The sequence below is a fragment of the Clinocottus analis genome, unplaced genomic scaffold, assembly GCF_023055335.1.
Source record: "Clinocottus analis isolate CAN_PGR_092001 unplaced genomic scaffold, fCliAna1.0.p SCAF_23, whole genome shotgun sequence".
Lineage (NCBI taxonomy): Eukaryota > Metazoa > Chordata > Actinopteri > Perciformes > Cottidae > Clinocottus > Clinocottus analis.
This window is the reverse complement of record NW_027175965.1, coordinates 2,069,670-2,075,000: the sequence shown is the minus strand read 5'-3', so window position 1 is coordinate 2,075,000 and position 5,331 is coordinate 2,069,670.

Sequence of the window (5,331 nt, the reverse complement as noted above, 5' to 3'; positions counted from 1 at the left end):
CTCGCGCGCGCACCGAAGCCTGCTTTGGGCTCAATCCAGGAGATGTCCAGTTGTAATTACACGTTTCCAGGGATAATTATAGACCAAAGCTTTGGATTTGGGCTGCGCAGACATGGCCACAGACACGTCCCTTTGCCTCGGACACTTTGATGGTCCCACGCTGGACACCATGCGTGTTTTCACGGCATTTGGTGCCCTGTCACTGCTGAATCCATGACGGGGCGTGTTGTAATTTTCCCATTATTTGAAAAAAAAAAAAAAAAAGTGCTTAAAGAACTCTGATCTCAGAGTCTTTCATCCACCCTCCTCATCAAGGTATCAATCGTCACATTTTAGTGGATTACCTCGACTCTTTTTCTAATGCAACGGGCTGCGCTGTGTGGTCGTCTGCGTGCAACTGCGTTATAGTATTGCATCATCTGTCAACTGCCGTTAACGGCCTCGGTCACGTGACGCGAGGACGTGTTTTTCGTCAAAGCTCCCTCGGGCCAAATTTTTAGTGGAATGTGATGTGGCGTGAGAGCGTTTTCTACTTGCTGGCATCTTCATTAAATAGTTTTCAACAAACAGTGATGGAGAGTAATTAAGTCCAGGTACTTCATTCATTTGAATATTCCCATTTTTTGACACTGTGTACGTTTATTTCACTACAATTAGGGGGCTCATAGTGAACATCACATGTACTGTGACAGCACCAGTTGGGTTACCGGTTACTTGAATGAACTTGTTGGGGGTAGTATAACATGCACTCATAATACAACATATATACACAACATCATTGTACTAATACAAATAATGTTGAATGCAGGACTTAATAGTAATATAGTAAATGTTTTAGCATATTAACTACTATGAGCATCCACATCCATTGTTTGTCAGATCTCATGTTGTACAATTTAGTGATGTATAGTATAAGATAATGCAGACAATGTACAGAGCTAAAGGAAGTCACAGCACAAAGATTGTGTTCAACACATGAGTTTAAATATAATTTAAGAGATGTTTGTAAGTTCATCATATTTTTTTTCTTTACTGATTTAATTAAAACTAATTTAGGATAGGAATATATAAGCATTTTGCTAAGTATACCTTTTCAGTCTTTCTGTTTTCGTATATTCAATTGTGGCTTTACTTATCGTATTGTTATGATTGAATGAATAAAACACACAATCAAACGACTACAGATCCGTTACAAACGTTTATAGTGTAAAAGCTTTAAAACTGTTCGCCACTTAAATGTAGAATGAAGTTGCTGTGTGTTTGATCAGCATGTAGTGTTTGTCAAGCCTGGCCTCAGAGACACTGAGGTTTCAGGGATTTATTTAGTCCATTCTTTCAGTAACTCATGTGATGTGTGCACATGTGCGACTAAATACAGCATGTCCTACAGGATGTCCCAGTGTTTGTTTTTTCTCACTCTCACTGAACAGGAAGTCTTTTAATGTATAACTCAATGTCCCCATCCTCATCATGACAACTGCGGGAGAAAGAGGTGATTGTATTTCACTTAAATACTCCATTCCATTTTTAAAAAACAGTTGAAATATTCTACTTTTACTCCACTATATTTATATTATATTATAGCATAACTCAGACAGTGACACAGGAGGTATTTGGATACTGTACTTGAGCAAAACTAGCAATACATCAATATTAAAATACTTCATCGTAACTTGAGTTTGGCCCAAAGTTGCATTCAAAATATTCCCGAAGTAAAAGCATGTAAGTATTATCAGTCAAATGTATGTAAATATTTAAAAGTTAAAGTACTCATAATGCAGCAGATTATAGCCACTGTAAGTCTTATATTATAACATATGATGTTATTATGTCATTAATGACTGTATGAATGAATAGAAACCGTTATATCATAAATATTGTTGGTAAAATATTAATCAGCGATTAAGCACAGCTGTCAAATTAATGTAGTTAAGTTAACAGCATGATATTTTTCTCTGAAATATTGTGACGTGGAAGTACAAAGCTCAATTAAAGTACAAGTACCTTGAAGTCCTATTTCGGATAACAACAGTAGTGCATCTAGTAGCTGAACTACTTTCCACCACTACACTTTCTGAATATTTTTACTTTTATAGTTAATTATATATTTCTGCTAATAAAGTATTTACTCACAAATACGACATTGAATGACCTTTTTCTGTAAAAGAAGCATTTTTTACATTTCGGCACCGCTGCTTATTCATCTGCCAAAATAATAGACGACCATTAACGTGTCAAGAGCTTCAGTTTCACAACGTTCAAACGTTTCCTGATGTATACGCAGTATATCTGTCTCAGTCTGTCCTCAGTTAAACTGTGAAAGTGAACCCCGGGGCCGCTGAGAGCTCAAACGTGGATTGGACTGTACGTTTTGTTCTCATTTCACTCAGATGTTCTATTTTATATAGATTGATCTCCTTGGATCTCTTTGTAAGGCCTCCACTCCTGTGTAAAGTCTGTAATATATTATGATATGACCTCATATGGCTGGCTGACTGCTGTTGTAAAGCACAGCATGGGATCGTCTGGGAATTAGCAGGTTGATGTAAAGACGGAGAGGCATGTGAATTAAACATGTGAAGTATTCTCATGGAAGAGCCACACGTGGTATCTGACAGGTTTTTTTAAGCTGTCAGATCAGAGAGGCAGAGTGATCTAACATAACGCAGTCATCTTAGGTCAACACCTACTTTTTAAAAAACACATGCACACAGCGGGATCTATCAAAGCACCAATACCCCAGCACAGAAATCACAAAACCTTCGAATGGCTGCTGCAGGGTTTGTGTTTTGGAGAGCGATGATAAGGGGCGGGAGGTGGGAGGGGTTCCCATCTCTTTTAGATGTCACATGATGAAGATCAAACAGCGCTTGGCATTGAACGTCCCAAGACTGGAATGTTTACCTTTGACTAGAGCACCGGGAAAAACAGTCTTGTTGTCTCAGGAGCTGCTCACACCCAAACACGCACGCACGCACAGACACACACACACACACGCACGCACACACGCACACACACACACACACACACACACACACACCAGGTGAAATTTATGGTGATCTAAACTTTGCCCTTTAGGTAAAGAGGAGGATCTTCAACAGAAAAAAAAGAGTTGTTTCAAATCACACCCACAGAAAGAATGCATACCTGTTTGAATACTCCACAGGCCAACAGCCAGAGGCTTTCTGGGGTTAACGTTTATATGTACCTGTGTCACTTGGAAGGAGAGGTTCAACTTTTAGTATTGCACCTTGCTCCACGCCCTTAGGTGTAATACTAGAAAAGGTGATTAAACACGTCCCAAAGAAGGCACAGAGGCAACAGTATACATGCAGACAATACAGAAACAGATCAGGGAGTTATTAAGTAAAGTGAACAAATGGAAGCTTACAAGTACAGATTCCAGGGTGAAGGTTACTGGTTCAGGTGGCTTAAAAGAAAAGACTGCATTTAACAACAGTAACAATCTGACGAGGTACAAGTTTCAGGGTCAAGGCTTCAGGCACAGATACAGGTTCAGGTTCAGGTACAGGAACAGGTACAGGTGACTTGAAAGCAAAGGCTGCATTTCATTAACAACAGTAACAATCTGACTAGGTACAAGTTGCACTGTCAAGGGTACAGGTACAGGTAAAAGTGCGGATGCAGGCAGAGGCGCAGGTGCAGGCACAGGTACAAGTATAGGTTGAAGTACAGGCACAGTTACAGGCACAGGGTTCAGAGGGCAGGCACAAGTACAGGTAAAGGTAAATGTTGAGTTTTAGGCGCAGGTGCAAGTAAGGGTTCAGTGCTAAGATACAGGCACAGATACAGGTACAGGTAACGGTAAAGATAAACATTAATACAAAATGAAAGGTTAGGTACAGGTACAGGCTGAGATACATGTACAGGACCGGTACAGGTACAGAACCTGCATGAACCAACAATAACAGTCTGTCTGGAGGAAATGGGTTGACATGTATTGTACTGACTAATGAGGGAAATGGAGGTGAGCAGGAGAGAGACCAGGTTGAGGGAATGGCGCAACAAGAGGTGAATGCAGGGCAGCAGAGAGTGGCTGCATGTGCCACAGGTAAAGAATAGTAATCAAAGGATTCGGGAAGGGGGAAATGGGGCAGGAGGAATCATTAGAGCTGTAGATGAAGATTATATGCTTTATATGAGTGTGTCTCAATTTTGTTTGTATTGTTTGCCATTTAAAAAAATGCTATTCCGCTGGTCCACAGCTGGTGGCAGTAAACGTAGTGTGTGCAGAAGTAGACTGTCAGCCATTTAACATGGAGGTAAGTAATGCACAAAAAAGTGCACAGGTTTCTCACTTCATGATCTAGCACGTTTACATAATATCTAAAATCATGATTCATTCTATTTAGTAATTAGTTGTCAATTAATGGACTTTGGTCTGAGTGATTGAACGACCCATTAAATAAGTGATACTGGTAAATTTAAAGAGCAGAGTATGCCAGTGGAGGAGCAACCCCAAAAGCATTCTTAGCCACGGTTTGTAAGTGATCTATAAAGCATAAATAACTACCACTGTGGTATCAGACAGTGGTACCGCAGTCGGCACCACACGGCTTATTCCTGATTAATCAGGTTCATGGGTTAGGAAGGGAAAGCGAGAATAAATTGAGCAACTTGACCCGCAATGTTTTAGGATTGTATTTAGTTTAAAAAACACATCATGTCAAGTGAGATGACTATTTAAAGCTGATGTCATGGTGCAGATGGGAGCTCTGGTCTACGTGAGTGACCGTGTGCCGCATCTCGGCCCAGGACACGTCCGTGGTTAACCAGTGTCTTCTCCCAGGGCTGAGAAATCAGCAGCCAGGAATGTGATGTGAGTGGGCACAATGACGCTAATCCTCAGCAAAGTTGTTCTTTTTCTTCTCCTCTCCTTCTCACAAGATTTCCTTAATCGGATAATCCATGTCTTATTTAAACAGGCAGCGCAGATCATAGAACGGGGTCTGGGAGAAAAACACTAAAACAGAGCGGGGGTCAATAATGTCCCGAGGAGTCTCGGGACACTCTCGCTGCTTTCATATCGAGAATGGGAACATGGATTTAATGTCGGACCACAGCGTCTTGGCATGTTGTATGATGGTTCAACATGTGTGTTTGTGTAAGTGCTTCGATGGGTTTTTTCAAATAAGTGTATATGTTTATGAGCTTGTGATTGTACACTTGTGTGTGGGAAACCCAGGAAATCCAGGCTCCCATGCGCCAGCATCCATTGTGTGTAGTTTCCTCCCCTCTTTCTCTCTCTCTCTCTCTCTCTCTCTCTCTCTCTCTCTCTCTCTCTCTCTCTCTCTCTCTCTCTCTCTCTCT